At 36.4% G+C, this 20,453-nt stretch overlaps 1 pseudogene; it reads left to right on the top strand.

Moving 5' to 3' along the window:
• The first annotated feature begins 11,163 nt into the window (after window positions 1–11,163).
• On the top strand, window positions 11,164–19,302 carry LOC149233688 (cell division cycle 20.2, cofactor of APC complex-like; annotated as a pseudogene).
• Window positions 19,303–20,453: the final 1,151 nt, after the last annotated feature.

Raw genomic sequence — 20,453 nt, forward strand, 5'->3', positions numbered from 1 at the left:
TATTTCCTAGTATAATTTTTCAACATACCAAAATTCTGATTGACCAAGAATACAAAATGTGGAATACATACAATTCATTGTTCTCGTATTCATGCCCCAACAATAAAACTATGACTTGTAAAGCTACCAATTGTGTAATAATAAGTCACATATATTTTTTAAATTTATTAAAAACAAGACTTTCAAAATAGTCCATTGCTTCATGCCATACATAGCTTCCAAAGTTTCATCCCAAAACTCAAGATTAGTTGTTCATGATTGATGGTTTGAATAGTTTTGTAGTTGTGTTGTATGGTTATGTAGTCTCGTTATGAGTGCCCCATGTCCCTATTATAGATTTCCTATAGATTTTTTGTAACCTTGCTATAAGCTCTTCTTAGACTTCCTTTAGCAATCCTCTTCTGTAATACTAGCTTTAAAAAAATGATGCTTCTAAAAGTAATATAACCATTAACATATTAAACATTGATTTAGCATGCATTTTCCCAAGAAAAAAGAGAATAAGTGTATGGTATATAAAATCAATGGTTATATATTATCGAAAATAATAATGGGTAACTGGCTGGAAAAGGAGGGACAGAGAAAGGAGGAATATGAAATTGGTATTTTTAGATGATGAGAATGAGAAATACACAAAAATGAGAATATTAAAGGGGTGTAGTAGTGAAGTGAAAATGGAAAGTTAAGGAAGAAAAATTCCATAAAAGAGAAGGTCCTTATAAAGAGTAGAGGAAGAAGAGTGGAATTTCATTTACTAATGTTTTTCTTGATTTACCAATTTTCCTATAAAGGGATTAGCATTGTGGGTGGTTCTTACTATACTACAACATTATTTAATAACTTTGATCCATTTGTTTATATGATTAGAAATCAAAGAGAGTGAAAAATCATGCAAGCTCTTAATCGATCGTGCAATGATACATGCTTATATATGACCTTCATAACATAGTATACACTATAAGAAAATTCAATCAATGCAAATCCCCAAATCTATTGTGGATATTGTTTAATCCATGCTTATATATTACCTAATGCAAAAACAAAAATAAACACTAGATACATTGTTATGCAAACACAACCCTACAAGTCCCCATACCATGTGTTATCCTAAAATCAACTAACGAATTATATTGCACAAACGTGGAAACATGTAATATTGTGCAAATGCAAAAAAATCTATTTTCTTAAACAATGCAGTTGACTCAACCCTACAAATTCCTGCATGTGATATGATAATTACATAATGTGAGACATCTATTTCCCTGGGTGATGTAACCATATCAACCATGCAAATTATCACATGTTTTGTTAAAATTAGTGAAAGGATGCTACATAGTAGAATAAGAGAATTACAATAAAATTACACTAGATTTCTATGTGTTACAATATTCATTTCTTTTGTGCCCATTTACATTTTCTTCCTACACATATAAAAGATATTTCTTTTCAATCAAAAACCATTGCAAAAGTATTGTTACTCCTTTAATATCTCCGCTACAATGATCCAATAATGATGGACCTTTTAAATGTGAATTACCATGCATTGTATATGGTATGTGCATTCTATGTGTAGGGTTTTATGCAAATCAATGTGTTATAAAATCATTTGCAAAATCATAAGTCAGATTACAATGCACTTTAAAAGAAAAGTAAATCACATCACATATTGATGAAAGCAAATTGCTACAAAATAAATCACATAAAACAAGATTACATGAAAAAGGTGAGGAAATCAACCATAAATATTCAACAAGAAAATAAAGAAAATTATTTATATTTCTATATATAACAAAATTTTATTAAAAAAAGACAAACTACTTGTTAAAAATACAAAATAATTCAAAGTAAAATCCATTTTAACATTTAGTTTGAAACATCCCTTGAGTGGCAAGGAATAATAAAAGAATGATATCATTTTTAAAAATACTTTTTTTAGTTGAAAGTTTAATCTATCATCTTAATAATATTAATATAACTTATATAAATTACATTACAACGCTTACATGATACGTCTTATATTGTTAAAATTAAAAATTCATAAAAACTAATTAAACTATACATGAATGAATCAATATTATTAACTATGAAGATTTACCCATGGAGGTCATTGAGCTAGGAGGCGCTCTACATCCCAGAATAAGGTAGATATGTAAGTGTAATGTAAGTATGTAAATGATTTTAAATTATGTGTAGGTATGATGTAAGTATGCAAACAATTAAAAAATAATAAAAAGTTAAAAGTCATATTGGGGATGAGTGTCATTCTGGATTACTAATAAAAATTTAAAAGTAATATAACAATATCGGTGGTGTGTAAACATTTAAAAATTGGCTCAATTAATAATAAAAAGTTAAAGTAATAAAAATAATAAATTTCAATTTATTATATTTTCATTTTGTTATTAATTTGAGAATAGGCTTCGTTACAATACCATCACTATCATGGCTTATCAATACCACATGCCCAAAAACCGTAACCTATTTCATAATCAAAATATTTTATTATTAGAAATTTCAGGAGGAGAAAAGTGTAATAGATTTATAGTCCGTCCAAGATAAGATTAAAAATAAAAAATAAAACATTTCGGATGGTTACTCCATCCATCATGAGTGAAGGAGGGTTGGAAAACCTTAATATAGGAGAAAGAAAACATTTAATATAGGAGAAAGGAAATATTAGTCGTTAGGGAATGGGTAAAAGTTAAATAAAATGAATCAGAAATAATAATTGAATTTAGACCAATTCTATTGAGGAATTAAATCAAGGTTTTAATAAAATAAAAAATGAAAATAATTTTATATATAATGTGAAATTGATGTAACATGAATAATATTATTAAGAACCAACATATATCCATTTTAACCAAGGATCCAAGCTATGAGAACAAACAAAGTGACTAACAATAATAGAGGAAAGATAGTGCATGATTCTTTTAAGTTTTTCATTATTGTATTTTCTTTGACATGATTGATCCAAAATATAAGTTTAATATTTTACAACCAATTGAGTTTTTATAATTTAGATACTTTCTTAAACACAATATAATGAGATCAAATTTAAGAGGGGGGGTGGGGGGAGAGAGAGATAGTGACAGAGCTAGAGGATATATATATATATATATATAGAGAGAGAGAGAGAGAGAGAGAGAGAGAGAGAGAGAGAGATGGATGGGAGATAGAGGAGGAGAGAGGGAAGGAGATAGTGACAGAGTTGGAAGGAAGAGAGAGGAGAGAGCGAGAGGGAGAGAGATATGGAGTTGGAGGGGGGGGAGAGAGGGAGGGAATAAAAAATACATAGAGGGAGAAAGGTGGAGAGAGAGAGGGAATGACAAAGGAGAGATGGAGAGAGGGTAAGGGATAGAGGAGTGTGGAAGGGAAGAGAGAGAGAAGGGAAAGATATTGAAAGGGAGAGGGAGGGAGAGAGAGTGTGTATGTTTGGGGGAGAGATATAGAGAGGGAATAAGAAAGGGACACATAGATACAACTAGCCTAGATCTATCCTAACTCCGGATCTACCAAGCACCTAGGGGGATCAAATCTCCTGAGATACAAACCTCTTTTAAAGTGAAAAGAGATTTGATCCCTCTTGGCGCTTCGCTGAGCTGAGAAGCTTATTCTATAACAAAGTAGGAGGGAGATGTGTAATTATTTATGTGCTCAACTTGGAGTTGCCACATGTCCCTTTATATATATATATATATATATATATATATATATATATATATATATATATATATATATATATATATATATATATATATATATATATATAGATATAGATATATATATATATATATATAGATAGATATATATATGTAAATTCTTAAAAGAAATTATTGGATATAATAAAAAAAACAAAAACGAATATGGCTCTATGGTTTGTTTGATTAGAAGTATTATAAAATATCAATAACATCACTCTTAGTGACCATACTAAGGAGAAGTGGTAAAAATATTTCACTCTCAATCTCAAGCATATAATAAAAAATAAAGAAATCAAATCAGTTTGGTTTGTTTTATTAAAAATATTATAAAACATCAATACACTCTCTCTCATTGGATATAGTCACGAGAAGTGGTAAATATATTTTACTCACATCTCAACCATAAATAAAATATTTCGATAATGAAATTTTTAAACAGCTAATTCTCAGGGTTAAATATTGGGTTAGCTTGTATTATGGTAAGTGGTTATTAGAGTCCAAGAAGCCCCAAAAATTGAAACAAAAGTCTCTTATATGTATTTATATGTACATCATGTACATTATTCTTTGATATCAATTACTATAGATTTGTATTTGGTTTCCAATACTGTGTGTCTTATAGTGGTATTAGAGGCGAAGGTTTATCCATTTTGTTTTGTTGAGACACTTGTTTTGTGGCCTTCCTCTTTTCACATACTTTGAACTCCTTTGGAGCAGTCCTTCTATGGCATTGTGAAAAAATAGATCACTGATAACATGTGGAGAGCTTGGTGCATCTTTAAATCAAAAGGGGAAATAGACAAGTGGATTTTATGTTGAAGCAAGAAGATCCTATTACATGGCGAAGTATGTAATGGAGAAACAGTGTTGTAGCATAGAGAAAATGTATGCATTCTTGTTTTAATCGAATGAAATTCTTATTAATGTTCAAATAAAAAGGAAGTGTGGCATAGAGGCATTGTGATAAATAAAATGTAGTTGAAGAGTTTCAAGACATAATTTGTTTTTAATAAAATATTTTGGACATTGGAGGTTAAAAGGATAGGGGCTCGACTGATAAGGAGAGGAGAGGTGCTCGACCAAAAGGACCTTTAGGTGCTCGACCTTAAGGGACGGAGTCACTCACTATTCATATGGTGAGGGATTTATCGTTCGACCATAAGGGATGGAGTCACTCACTATTCCTTTGCCCCGATATCGTTCCTTCTCGATCATGCCAAGCCAAGAACGATGAGATTTCGTGTAATGCCTTGAAGAGACTGGGCGTGACGTCCAGCAACATTCTCTTCCTATTTTGGCTTTGACTGGCGAAGACAGGAAACACGTATCTTTTACTAACCCGTTCGTGCAAGAGGCCCAGATAGATAGATAGATCTACATACGCCCCCCCATTTATCCAAATGAGTCGATACCCTTTTGATCCAGTTGAGGTAGAAACCACTGTTCTGTAGGGGTAAGCCCCGTCCCTATTCCTTCCACATGTCATTCTGCCCTCCTGCCCTCCTGCCACTCGACCAAAGGGAGAGGATGCGTAAGCATGACTCGACTGATAAGGAGAGGAATTTCCCATTTTTGCTCAATCACAGAGCTGAACTTGACCTTGAATTTACACAACATAAGCCTACCTAGCTTTACATGTCTGCTCTGTAACAGTTCCAAACTATCTTTCAACATCTCTACTTGTTGTCCCTCAATATAACCTTCGGGCTTGCTGATATTATCTAGGTCTTCCCCTAAGGGCTTGCCTCATGAACTACTCTATTTTCTGAGTTCCCACTTTGAGCAAGCGTGTTGAACTCTCCAATTTAGTGGGTACCAGGGCTACTAATGGAGAACTGATAGGCCTCCTTCTCACTCTTCAATTTTCCACTTTGACTACGGGTACATCGGGTTAGTGTATCATGCTTGAATCACTGCTAAAGTGAAATGCTCAAATAAGAGGTCAAAATGCAATAAGTTCCGCTAAGTAAATAGGATCAAATAGGAATATTTTAAAGTAATATTTTAAAGATATTTGGTATGTTGGAATTGGTGATGAAAATGTGGCAAATAATTTTTTTCTTAACACAATCGGTTACTTTTTGTATATTGCAAAAAAAGGTAAAAGGAAACTAGTTCCTTGTACAATCCGAGGAGGGCTAGGTCAAAGTAGTGTACAACTGGGAGCACAATCCCCACAACTACTTTAACAACCCTGTTTCTTAAAAACTTCAAAAAATACAAAAACCCACACTTAACATTGAAACAACGGACTTAACAAAAAACCCACACTTAACTTTGGAAAAGGCGGGCAATAAAACAAACACACGGGACTATAGTTCTGCATTCCACAAACTTGGCGCAAATATAAAAAATGGGATTTAAAAGATTTAATCTCCGCCATAGGTTTCCTACATCAAATTTGACAGACACCACCTAATGCCGATCAATTAAACTACACATCTCTCCACAGTCGTCTATCCCCACGCAATAGATCCAACGGCGAGCGATGATTTCAGGTGGACAAACCACGTAGAGAATACCCGCCCGATAAAGCAGTATTCTCACCCCACCTGCTTGCTACGTGTCCAACGGTGCGCGAAATCGGGGGGTTCCCTTCAGAAACCACTTACCGCTTAATGTCCTCCTGATAAACCGTTCCTGTGTATTCCTGCCTTTTCGCTTTGATTAGGTATCGCACTAGTTAGTGCCCGATGACCCTTGGTCTACCTCCATTGAGTTCGTCTCTTGATACCTCTGATGGCATTCCTTATCCGTTGATCTCCGGATCCAACAGATCTTGTGCTTTGTCTCCTCACACTTTCTTTGCAGCAAATCTGGTCTCGGATGAGGGGGAACTTGCTGCTGGTGAATGCCTTGCTATCTCGGGTCGCCTGGGAGCTTGCACAGGCGACCTTGGAGATCTGATTGTTGCATGCAATACCGTTACTGTCCAGGCGTTTGTGGGTGACACATCTAAAGCCGACCTCACCCATGAGAGGAGGACAATTGGAATCTTGTTTCATCATATAGTGTAGCATATTGGAATTTTGAGAGTCAAGTGCTCTAAGAAATGCTGTTTACAGTTGAGAACCTCTGCTGACTTATATTCTCTGCTTTCTTCATGTAATCTCCAATTTGAGTTGATATTTTGATTCTTATTTTTCATTCCCCCCCCCCCCCATAAAATTTCTTGTGATATTTTTCAGATCTATATCCACTTTCTCGATCCTCATACTGAATGTGGGATCATGGTATACTTTCTTCATAAACTTCATTATTCTCTTTGAAAATCCTAATTGGTCTATCAATTGCTTTATTGGCATGACTATTAGCATCCCTATTTTGGTTTCTCAAGACATGCTTTATGGTTATTTTTCCCAGGGTTTCAAAGCTTTTTCTAATCCTTTGATAGATTTTGTTGATGGCTATGCTTTTGAAGTCCCTTTTGGCATCCAATGCTACTATTATGATAGCCGAGTCCCCTATTATTATAGGGTCCTTAATTGCATTTTTGTTTAAAAGCCTTGTGCCTAGGAGAAGGTTGTATGCTTCAGCCCTGTTGTTTGTCATTTCTCCAAGGCTCCATTCATAGGTTATTATTTTTTTCCCATTTGGATCTAGAATGACTCCTCTGGCCTCTGCTTTACCTAGGTTATTTTTTGCAGCTCCATCAAAATAGAGAATGTGTCTCTTCTGTTCTTTTATCCATTCTGCAAATTCTTTATCATCCAGTCTTAATTTCCAATTCTTGTTTGTGTGAAATTCTTTGTTTTTTGCTATAACTGCTGCAATTGCTTTGTTTTCTAGCATTGCTTTGCTGTACCAGTCTTTCTCTTCTTGTTGTAAATCATTGTGGTCCATTTTTGAGATTCCATTTGTACTTATTATCTCTGCAACTTGGCTCCAAGTTTTTGCTAGGATCTTGCCTAGATTTGGCTTTTGATCTTTGAAAATGCATTTATTACGGGCTAACCAAATTTGCCAACACAGGATTGAAGGGAGGCACTTCCATATCTTGTTTATTATTTCCTTTTATTTCTTTGTATATGGGTAGCTTTTATCCCAATTTTTTTGAAGAGTTGTCAACTAAGTTGTTGGATTTATGTTTATTTCCAAAGGACTTATTGCCTTTCTCCAGCACTCTTTCACCACCATACAGTTAATGAAGAGGTGTTGGATTGATTCATCCTCCTTTTGACACATGACACATTTTGAGGGCCCTTGTATTCCTTTTTTTTTTTTTTTCAAAGGTAAGAATTTTACCTTTGAGAAGTGTCCATGTGAAGACATTAATTTTGGGCAAACTTTCTGAATTCCAAGCTGCCTTCCAAAGGCTCTAGTCATTTTGATTGTGGAGTTTTTGGAGGAGGTTGTACCCCAATTTCACTGTGTAATCCCCTCCATTTGGATCCCAAACAAAGTCATCCTGCTCTTCTATGTTGATGGGGGTGGCCTCTGCCAAATGGGCTTTTAAGGTTTCCCACTTACTTTTCAGTCTTAGTGCTGTTGCCGGCTTTTTCCATCTTACCCAGTTATTCTAATCCCAATCTAGGATAGAATAAAGAGTGTTAAAACTTTGCTCTTCCATCCATCTCTGAAGTCCCCTTAAGTTTTGTTGTTGATTTAAGGGATTTTTCCCCATTATTCTATCCTCCCACATAGACATTTTTTTGCCATTCCTTGGGTTTTTGGATATTTGGTCTCTAATGAGAGGGATTATCCTTTTTACCAATTTCCAGATTTGGGTGCATGGCCTGTCTGGAATAGTTTCAGTGAGCAGCTTTGTTCTATGACAGTTTAAGTATTTCATTGTTAGTACTTTTGACCACTAGTGGCCATTCCCATTTATCATTCTCCAGATAATTTTTGTCCCTAGAGCAATGTTCATTAGTCCTGGAAAACATATTGCTATACCTCCTTTTTCATAGGGAAGAGTAACTTGCTCCCATTTAACAAGGCTGAATTTTTTATTATCTTGCTTTCCTCCTTGCCAAAGAAAGCTTCTAATTATTAGTTCCATTTGCTTGTGGGTGCTTGCCAGAGCCATAATGATTGCATACTGATATATAGGCAAGGCCGAGAGAAGTGCTTTAATCAATGTCACTCTTCCTGCCAGGTTGAGCCACATCACTCCCCAATTCTGAATTTTTCCCTTCATTTTCTCTACTTGCTTGTTCTAGACTTCTGATTTTACCACTTCCTTTGCTAAGGGTAGCCCAAGATAAGTGAAGTGGCTCCAATTTATTTGTAAAGGTATTTCCAGGATTTGAGAGATACGCTGCATTGTTTTTGATGGGGTGTTCCAATAGTATATTCTGCATTTGGAGTTGTTTAAGATTCCTCCTGAAGCTAGAAGAAATTCATCTAGTACTTTTTTTAATCATTTTGCTATAATGCAAGGTGCCCTGCCTATGAGAAGGGTATCATCTGCAAAGAGAGAATGGTTTATATCTTTGACTCCTCTTGATATTTGGAACCCTGTTAATTTTTTCTCTTTTCTCTGATTTTCCAGCATAACACTGAGTGATTCAGCCATGATGATGTACAAGAATGGAGGAAGCGGATAGCCTTGCCTCAACCCCCAACTGCTTTGGAAAAATTTACTGGGCCGACCATTGATTAAAGGGGCTATCCAAGGATTTGAAATACATGCCTGGATAATCTCTATGAAATTTGTTGAGAAGCCAAACCTTTTAAGAGCTGCTGCAAGAAAGTTATGATTAACTCTATCAAAAGCATTAGCCATATCTAACTTAACAATCATTCCTCCCTCTTTTCTTTGGATACTGTTGTGGATAGCCTCCTGAACAATTATCACGTTGTCTGTGATTTGCCTCTTGGGGACAACTCCTCCTTGGTTTTTTGAGATTATTTTCAGAAGTAATTTCTTCATTTTGTTTGCTAGAATTTTGGTGAGAATCTTATAGGATGAGTTGCATAGGGATATTGGCATATATCTGTTAAAAGTTGTAGGATTTGGTTCTTTGGGAATGGGGGCTAGGAAGGAGGATTTTGTATTTCCTCCAATCTTTTTTTTTTGGAAAGCATTTTTGAGCATTCTCATTAGGTCATTTTTGATAATTTCCCAATGTTGTCTGTAAAAGGCTATTGTAAACCTGTCTGGACCTGGTGCCTTATCAGGGTGAAGATTCCACACAGCTTCTCTAACTTCTTCCTTAGTAATATCTTTATCTAATTCCTTCTTTTGCTAGTCGCTTATTTTTTTTTTAATATGTTGCAAAATTTCTTCATTAGCTACCTGCTGGTCACTTGTTGAGAGGAGTTCTTTGAAGTGTTTATGTGATTTGTTTTTTATTGCTTCTACTCCTTTTATTTCTTGACCATTTACTTGAATCTGTTCTATCTGATTTTTTGACCTCCTTATTTTCATTGTATTGTGGAAGAAGGCTGTGTTTTTCACATACTTTGAACTCCTTTGGAGCAGTCCTTCTATGGCATTGTGAAAAAAATAGATCACTGATAACATGTGGAGAGCTTGGTGCATCTTTAAATTAAAAGGGGAAATAGACAAGTGGAGTTTATGTTGAAGCAAGAAGATCCTGTTACATGGCGAAGTATGTAATGGAGAAACAGTGTTGTAGCATAGAGAAAATGTATGCATTCTTATTTTAATCAAATGAAATTCTTATTAATGTTCAAATAAAAAGGAAGTGTGGCATAGAGGCATTGTGATAAATAAAATGCAGTTGAAGAGTTTCAAGAGATAATTTGTTTCTAATAAAATATTTTGGACATTGGAGGTTAAAAGGATATTTTAAAGTAATATTTTAAAGATATTTGGTATGATAGAATTGGTGATGAAAATGTGGCAAATAATTATTTTTTTTAACACAATCGGTCACTTTTTGTATATTGCAAAAAAAGGTAAAAGGAAACTAGTTCCTTGTACAATCCGAGGAGGGCTAGGTCAAAGTAGTGTACAACTGGGAGCGCAGTCCCCACAGCTACTTTAACAACCCTGTTTCTTAAAACTTCAAAAAATACAAAAACCCACACTTAACATTGAAACAACGGACTTAACAAAAAACCCACACTTAACTTTGGAAAAGGCGGGTAATAAAACAGACACACGGGACTATAGTTCTGCATTCCACAAACTTGGTGCAAATATCAAAACTGGGATTTAAAAGATTTAATCTCTGCCATAGGTTTCCTCCATCAAATCTGACAGACACCACCTAATGCTGATCAATTAAACTACACATCTCTCCACAGTCGTCTATCCCCACGCAATAGATCCAACGGCGAGCGATGATTTCAGGTGGACAAACCATGCAGAGAATACCCACCCGATAAAGCAGTATTCTCACCCCACCTGCTTGCTACGTGTCCAACGGTGAGTGGAATCGGGGGGTTCCCTTCAGAAACCACTTACCACTTAATCTCCTCCTGATAAACCGCTCCTATGTATTCCTGCCTTTTCGCTTTAACTAGGTATCGCACTAGTTAGTGCCCGATGACCCTTGGTCTGCCTCCATTGAGTTCGTCTCCCGATACCTCTGATGGCATTCCTTATCCGTTGATCTCCGGATCCAACAGATCTTGTGCTTTGTCTCCTCACACTTTCTTTGCAGCAAATCTGGTCTCGGATGAGGGGGAACTTGCTGCTGGTGAATGCCTTGCTATCTCGAGTCACCTGGGAGCTTGCATAGGCGACCTTGGAGATCTGATTGTTGCATGCAATACCATTACTGTCCAGGCGTTTTTGGGTGACACATCCAAAGCCGACCTCACCCATGAGAGGAGGACAATTGGAATGTTGTTTCATCATATAGTGTAGCATATTGGGATTTTGAGAGTCGAGTGCTCTAAGAAATGTTGTTTATAGTTGAGAACCTCTGCTGACTTATATTCTCTGCTTTCTTCATGCAATCTTCAATTTGAGTTGATCTTTTGATTCTTCTTTTTTATTTTCCCCCCTGATAAAATTTCTTGTGAGATTTTTCAGATCTATATCCACTTTCTCGATCCTCATACTGAATGTGGGATCATGGTATACTTTCTTCATAAACTTCATTATTCTCTTTGACAATCCTAATTGGTCTATCAATTGCTTTGTTGGCATGACTATTAGCATCCTTATTTTGATTTCTCAACTCATGCTTTATGGTTATTTTTCCCAGGGTTTCAAAGCTTTTTCTGATCCTTTGATAGATTTTGTTGATGGATATGCTTTTGAAGTCCCTTTTGGCATCCAATGTTGCTATTATGATAGCCGCGTCCCCTATTATTATAGGGTCCTTAATTGCATTTTTGTTTAAAAGCCTTGTGCCTATGACAAGGCTATATGCTTCAGCCCTGTTGTTTGTCATTTCTACAAGGCTCCATTTATAGGGTATTATTTTTTTCCCATTTGGATCTATAATGACTCCTCCTGCCCCTGCTTTACCTAGGTTATTTTTTGCAGCTCCATCAAAACAGAGAATGTGTCTCCTCTGTTCTTTTATCCATTCTGCAAATTCTTTATCATCAAGTCTTAATTTCCAATTCTTGTTTGTGTGAAATTCTTTGTTTTTTGCTATAACTGCTACTTTTCCTTTGTTTTCTAGCATTGCTTTGCTGTACCAATCTTTCTCTTTTTGTTGTAAATCATTCTGGTCCATTTTTTAGATTCCATTTGTACTTATTATCTCTGCAACTTGGCTCCAAGTTTTTGCTAGGATCTGGCCTAGATTTGGATTTTGATCTTTGAAAATGCATTTATTACAGGCTAACCAAATTTGCCAACACAAGATTGAAGGGAGGCACTTCCATATCTTGTTTATTGTTGCCTTTTTTTTCTTTGTATATGGGTAGCTTTTATCCCAATTTTTATGAAGAGTTGTCAACTGAGTTGTTGGATTTATGTTTATTTCCAAAGGACTTATTGCCTATTTCCAGCACTCTCTCACCACCATACAGTTAATGAAGAGGTGTTGGATTGATTCTTCCTCCTTTTGACACATGACACATTTTGAGGGCCCTTGTATTCCTTTTTTTTTTTTTTTTAAATTTCAGAGGTAAGAATTTTACCTTTGAGAAGTGTCCATGTGAAGACTTTAATTTTGGGCAAACTCTTTGAATTCCAAGCTACCTTCCAAAGGCTCCAGTCATTTTGATTGTGGAGTTTTTGGAGGAGGTTGTACCCCGATTTCACTGTGTAATCCCCTCCATTTGGATCCCAAACAAAGTCATCTTGCTCTTCTATGTTGATGGGGGTGGCCCCTGCCAAATGGGCTTTTAAGGTTTCCCACTTACTTTTCAGTCTTAGTGGTGTTGCCAGCTTTTTCCATCTTACCCAGTTATTCTAATCCCAATCTGGGATAGAATAAAGAGTGTTAAAACTTTGCTCTTCCATCCATCTCTAAAGTCCCCTTAACTTTTGTTGTTGATTTAAGGGATTTTTCCCCATTATTCTATCCTCCCACATAGAAATTGTTTTGCCATTCCCTAGGTTTTTGGATATTTGGTCTCTAATGAGAGGGATTATCCTTTTTACCAATTTCCAGATTTGGGTGCATGGCCTGTTTGGAATAGTTTTAGTGAGGAATTTTGTTCTATGAAAGTTTAAGTATTTCATTGTTAGTACTTTTGACCACTAGAGGCCATTCCCATTTATCATTCTCCAGATAAATTTTTTCCCTAGAGCAATGTTCATTAGTCTTGGCAAACGTATTGCTATACCTCCTTTTTCATAGGGAAGAGTATCCTGCTCCCATTTAACAAGGCTAAATTTTTTATTATCTTGCTTTCCTCCTTGCCAAAGAAAGCTTCTAATTATTTGTTCCATTTGCTTGTGGGCGCTTGCCGGAGCCATAATGATTGCATACTGATATATAGGCAAGGCCGAGAGAAGTGCTTTAATCAATGTCACTCTTCTTGCCAGATTGAGCCACATCACTCCCCAATTCTGAATTTTTCCCTTCATTTTCTCTACTTGCTTGTTCCAGACTTCTGATTTTACCACTTCCTTTGCTAAGGGTAGCCCAAGATAAGTGAAGTGGCTCTAATTTATTTGTAAAGGTATTTCCAGGATTTGAGAGATGCACTGCATTGTTTTTGATGGGGTGTTCCAATAGTATATTCTGCATTTGTAGTTGTTTAAGATTCCTCCTGAAGCTAGAAGAAATTCATCCAGTACTTTTTTTAATCATTTTGCTATAATGCAAGGTCCCCCACCTATGAGAAGGGTATCATCTGCAAAGAGAGAATGGTTTATATCTTTGACTCCTCTCGATATTTGGAACCCTGTTAATTTTTTCTCTTTTCTCTGATTTTCCAGCATAACACTCAGCGATTCAGCCATGATGATGTACAAGAATGAAGGAAGCAGACAGCCTTGCCTCAGCCCCCAAGTGCTTTGGAAAAATTTACTGGGTCGACCATTGATTAAAGGGGCTATCCAAGGATTTGAAATACATGCCTAGCTAATCTCTATGAAATTTGTTGAAAAGCCAAACCTTTTAAGAGCTGCTACAAGAAAGTTATGATTAACTCTATAAAAAGCATTAGCCATATCTAACTTAACAATCATTCCTCTCTCTTTTCTTTGGATATTGTTGTGGATAGCCTCCTGAACAATTATCACATTGTCTGTGATTTGCCTCTTGGGGACAAATCCTCCATGGTTTTTTGAGATTATTTTCAAAAGTAATTTCTTCATTATGTTTGCTAGAATTTTGGTGAGAATCTTATAGGATGAGTTGCATAGGGAGATTGGCATATATCTGTTAAAATTTGTAGGATTGGGTTCTTTGGGAATGAGGGCTAGGAAGGAGGATTTTGTATTTCCTCCAATCTTCTTTTTTGGAAAGCATTTTTGAGCATTCTCATTAGGTATTTTTTGATAATTTCCCAATGTTGTCTGTAAAAGGCTATTGTGAACCCGTCTGGACTTGGTGCCTTATCAAGGTGGAGATTCCACACAGCTTCTCTGACTTATTCCTCAGTAATATCTTTATCTAATTCCTTGTTTTGCTGGTCGCTTATTTTTTCTTTATATGCTGCAAAATTTCTTCATTAGTTGCCTGCTGGTCACTTGTTGAGAGGAGTTCTTTGAAGTGTTTATGTGCTGCGTTTTTTACTGCTTCTACTCCTTTTATTTCTTGACCATTTACTTGAATCTGTTCTATCTGATTTTTTGACCTCCTTATTTTCATTGTATTGTGGAAGAAGGTTGTATTTTTGTCTCTGGATTTTAGCTAGAGACATCTTGATTTCAGTCTGCTTTCCTCTTCTTGTTGCCTATTTTGCTTATATATTTCCATATATATTTCCTTTTCTTGTATTTGGTCTTGCTTACTTTCTTCCTTGTTCTCTTTTTCCTTGCAAAGGTTATCCATCTTTTTTTGCAATTCGACCTTCCTAGCTTTGTCTCGAAGATCATTTTCTCTTGCCCAGCTTTTTAAGTGCATCCTTAGGTTCTTTAGCTTAGTTTCCCAAACATACTAAGGAGATCCTGTGACACTATTTTTCCAAATGTCCTTTATTTGTTTGCCAAAATCTTCCTTACTGTCCCAAATTGGATTATATCTGAAGGGAAGGGGTCCTTGATTTTCCAACTTTCCCAATGTTAGCACCACTGGCTTGTGATCTGAAGCTGAGTTGTGGACAATTTTACTTTTCACAAGAGTGTAAGCAGCTGTTATGCTTTCATGAATAAGAATTTTGTCCAACCTTTCTTTTATGTTGTTTTTTCCAATTCTTTTGTTGTTCCAAGTGTATTTGCCATTACTTGGCGGAATGTCTATTAATTTGTAATCTTCTATTATTCCTTCAAGAGCTTCTCTTGATGGATCGTTGTGGAAGGTTTTGCCAAATTTTTCTTCTGTATTCCTTATCAGATTTAAATCCCCTCCCAGGATTAAGTGCCCACTTTGTCTCTCTCTTATTTCTTATTTCACTGATTTCTAGCATTGTTCTTTCTCTCTATAGTGATTTAGAGAATACACATTTATAATGTTATACTATTCTTTGTATTGAGATTCCTTAACTTTGTTCGAATCCAGTGTTTGCTGGTTTTGTGGGTCATTAATTCCCATTTTCTTTTGTCCCAAATGGTTCTAATTCCTCCTGATGCTCCTTTGGCTTCTAACCTACTTCTTCATAATTTTTTTGTTTTTGAATCATTTTTTGACTTTCTTGCTTGTTTAGTTTGGTCTCTTGGATCATATATATATATATATATATATAGATATATATATATATATATCTATAGATATATATATCTGGTTGTTCCTTGGCTAAAATTTCTCTAGCTGCATTGACTTTAAAGGATGTGCCAAGGCCGCGACAATTCCAAGAGACCACTATCATTATTTATTGTTGTGCTGGTGTGATCCTTCTTTTCCTCTTTGCTGAGTTTTTTCATGACTTCCTGTTTATTTCCCAAGGAATGAATCCATTGGCTGTTGCATTCCTAGGGCCATTTCTTTAGTTGCTACCTCATCTCTGATTTCTTTATTAGATTTCCTTCCCACTTTTTTTTGTTGATCCCAGGCTTGGGGATTTCTTTGGCTTTGTTTCTAGTTAGAATGTGGTCCACTGAGGGAGGAGGAGGGGAGGATATTGGGTTGGGGGTGGATATGAGAGCTATAGGGTTTGAGGGTGGGGATCTAGGAGAGGGTGGATCAAAGGAGTCTTCTAATGGCTCAAAAGGATTCAGAGTTGTGTGGTCAGGAGGAGTAACCTTCGCTGGAGGCTAGGAGGTTGTTTCATTTGCTTCATGGGATTGATAAATATTTGGTGCAGTCTGCTTATTGGTTGGTTTTTTCCTTTTCACTTGTTCCCATGTAGGTTCTTGCTCTTCTGCATTTTCATTCTCTATTTTTCCGAGACACCTATTTTCAAAATGACCATACTCATGACATACCTTGCATTTAAATGGTATTTGCTCGTAGTCCAGCTGTTGGATGTGTGTCCACTAGTCGACCTTGATCTTTATTGCTTCTGGGAGGCCTTTTCCGAGATCTACTTCCACACATATTCTTGCACACACATGCATGTTGTCTTTTGGCTCACATCTGTCAATATATTTGACCACTGTGTTTCCTATAGCCTTTACATATTTGTCTCCATAGCAGTGAAGAGGAAGATGCGGGAGCCTAACCCACATAGGCACTGCATTTAGGACATCCATCTCTTAATCAAAATCTGGCATCCACTTGTTCAAGTATAGACCTCTGGAGTCCATGAAGTAAGGTCTGTTTCTAAATATCAGATCTCTGTCCTCCTTTGTTTCAAAGAGAAAGGTGTAGTAACCCCTTCCACAGAATCATATTGTTATCTTCCCCTGTGTGGTTGCATTCCAGTTTCTTTCCACCCATTTTTGCACTGATTTGGGTGAAAGCCACAGCCCTGTGAATTACCCAACAAGTCCACATTCTGCCAAAGAGATGACTGCTCTTCTTGGAAGTGCTGGAGGGAGGGAAATCTCTGGGATACTTTCAAGTTTCTTGACAAATTTATTGACTGATGGCATGTTCCTTGGAGCTCCATTCTCTGCGATTAAAGATGCGAAAGCTTCTGCATTTTCTTCATTCCTTGTCTATGTGGAAGAGTGAGGATCTCCCTCCTCAGAGGGCTGCATGGTCTGGTTGGCCTCAGTAGCAGGAGGCTACCAAGAGATGGATCTACAAGGGCAGCGACAGCTAGGTTAGTGTAGGCTCGGGCTGAGTTGTTGCGCGTGTGAAAAAAATCAGTATTGTCAAGCATCTTCCTTGAAAATGTGGAAAATATTTATCAAATGGTAAAAATAGTAAAAGAAAACTCACAGAATTTTAAAATTTTATACGAGGTATTTTCAATAATTTTAGATCAAGGAATATATTTCTTTGATTTTTACTATTACCTCAAGGTTCATGAAAGTGAAAGTATAAAAGAAAAAAATTACAAATTTTTTTGACAAGGATTTGTAAAAATTATATGAATATGGAGACATTTTATTGAATATGAGACCACAAGGTGAATACATTTCCTATATATTTACACCGTAAGGCATTTCCTTTTGAAATAAACCCCCCAAAATGCCTTTCTGTCCTAATAGTAGCTGTCGGATCTATTGTTAGACGATTGAATAGATATCAGTCGTCTACTTTAATAAAAAATGTAATAAAACATTAAAAAACCTTTAAAATGTTAATGTATTAGTTACCCGTCCTGCGCGCAGATATTTGCGTTTGATGCGAGGAGGGCGGAGGTGTTGAGAAGGGCGGAGTTGCTGCAGAGGAGGGCGGGGCACCTGCAGAGAAGGGAGAAGGGTTTGGACGAGGGTTTGCACATTGCTAAGTTTCAGGCTTGAATCATCCCTGTTCAATACAGAAGAGAAGGGAGAAGGGTTTGGACGATGGTTTGCACATTGCTAAGTTTCAGGCTGGAATCGTCCTTGTTCAATACAGAAGGTTTGTGGATTTTGTATGTATCTGCTAGCTTTAGCGTTGTTTAGAGTTTCTTGATGTGGGTTTCTAAATATAGTCTGCAGATAGAACTCTGGATGCACCAGACCTTGTGAATGATTATTACTTGAACCTACTGGACTGGAGTTTGAACAATGTGTTGTCCATAGCCCTTGGCAATACTGTATACCTGTGGGATGCTTCAAATAGTTCTATATCGGAGCTTCTGATTGTAGATGATGAAGAAGGCCCTGTTACTAGTGTTAGCTGGACACCTGATGGGAGGCACATTGCCATTGGGTTGAATAGTTCTGTTATACAGCTATGGGACTCTTCAAGGTTTTTTTCATTCCAATGTAGTGGCAATCTCCAAATTTTGACATGGATAAAATTGCAGTTAAGAGCATTGAAAGGTCATCATGCACGTGTTGCTGCCCTTGCTTGGAATGGTCCTATTCTTACGACAGAAGGACGGGATGGGATCATAATCAATCATGATGTTTGTATGTGAGAGCACATTGTTCAAACATACAGAGGGCATGACCAGGAAGTTTGTGGATTGAAATGGTCTCTTTCTGGCCAACAACTTGCAAGTGGGGAGAATGACAATCTACTGTACATTTGGGGGTCAGAGCATGGCATCCCATAATTCTACCTCTCGATATCTCCACCGCTTAGATGAACACTGTGCAGCAGTCAAGGCCTTGGCATGGTGCCCCTTCCAAAGCAATCTTTTAGCATCTGGTGGAGGGAGTGCAGATAGGTCTATAAAGTTTTGGAATACTCACACAGGTGCTTGCTTAAATACCGTAGACACTCATTCCCAAGTTTGTTCATTACTCTGGAATAGGCATGAACGTGAGTTACTGAGTTCACATGGATTTAGTCAGAACCAGTTAACCTTATGGAAGTGCCCATCTATGGTGAAGATTACTGAACTTACAGGTCATACTTCTCGAGTTCTTCATCTGGCACGGGTATGGAAATTGATTTATTTTTATGAGTACTTATGCATTCATCTTTCGCTTCATGAATGGATTTGTCCTCATGATCCTTCTTATGCCTTACCTCTTCAGAGCCTTGATGGGTACATAGTTGCATCAGCTGCAGCAGATGAAACACTCAGGTTTTGGCAAGTATTTGGAGTTCTTGATACCTCAAAAAGGGCAAAGAGTAAAGATGAAAATGGGGCTTTCAGCGAGTGTCATACTTACATCCGCTAATAAGCATCTTTCTATATTTATGAAATGAGGATGTTTAACTCAAGGTAGTAATTAAATGTTCTGTTTTCTATTTCACATAGCTCTTCTGCAGGCTGTTGGATTGCCATGGAGCGTGTTCCACTTTATTCAATGTAATATGCTACAGTTTCTTCTTTCTTTCTTCTCGTATAGCATGAACTTTGAATTTATCTTTTGTGAAACCTGATGGAACAATGTTGCAACAGCTTTTTGAGACAAGAACCACTCCTTCAGCTGCATCGTAAAAATTAAAATGGTTTTGGCAAGTCTTTGGAGCCCCATATTCTTCAATGAAGGTTCTGAAAATGATACATTATGAGTGTCAGCAAGTATGTCATTCACATCAACAAAGAAACCTCCACACCTCCTCCACTCATGGAATGATTCACATTCTACAAAAAGCCTTCACGCCTCTACTCAATCTTATAGGTAATTCTTGAATGATTTATCTTCTTCATTTTTCTATGACGCACTTATTATGTAATTTCTTACCTGAGATAAATTCTATATCTATATTGCTATAGAATTTTAGTTCTGTATCTATATTGCTATCTCATTTGTATAATTTTTTTGTAATATTTTACATTGTACCATAGTTCAGTTCCTTAGGCTTTCAAAATTCATCTCTCACATATATTCATTCAAGAGATTAGTAAAGCATTTTTTAATAGACATTAATCAGAAAAATAGTCACATACATAGGTGCTTGAAACTTGAAAGAACTCCATGAATTACCCTGACTTGTGGCTACAACTCTCAACCTTACAAAAATATCAGGTATTGATGATATAGCCATAAGAAGAACTGAAAAACTGACTAAAGACCTCCATGCATACTAGGTATTGATGATATAGCCATGAATGAGTAGACACTAAATTGAGAGCTTCTATAATTTGTCTCTTAATTTCTTGATTAGAAGAGGCCTGGTTTTCTGTCAACCACTTGGCCACCTTTCATCCACTGTTCATAAATAATATAGTGTATATTACAGCCGATGTAATTGAACACCGAAAACCTAAAATACGATAATTGAGATTCAACTTCAAAAAGAAATTAATGACCGTCACCAACTCAGAGAAAACATCAGATAGGCAGAGAATTTAATAAATACAGAAATCCTATAGTCACTGCAC

This window comes from Pinus tabuliformis, chromosome J, assembly GCF_031772625.1.
Source record: "Pinus tabuliformis cultivar Carrire ecotype Pingquan chromosome J, CPIR1, whole genome shotgun sequence".
NCBI lineage: Eukaryota > Viridiplantae > Streptophyta > Pinopsida > Pinales > Pinaceae > Pinus > Pinus tabuliformis.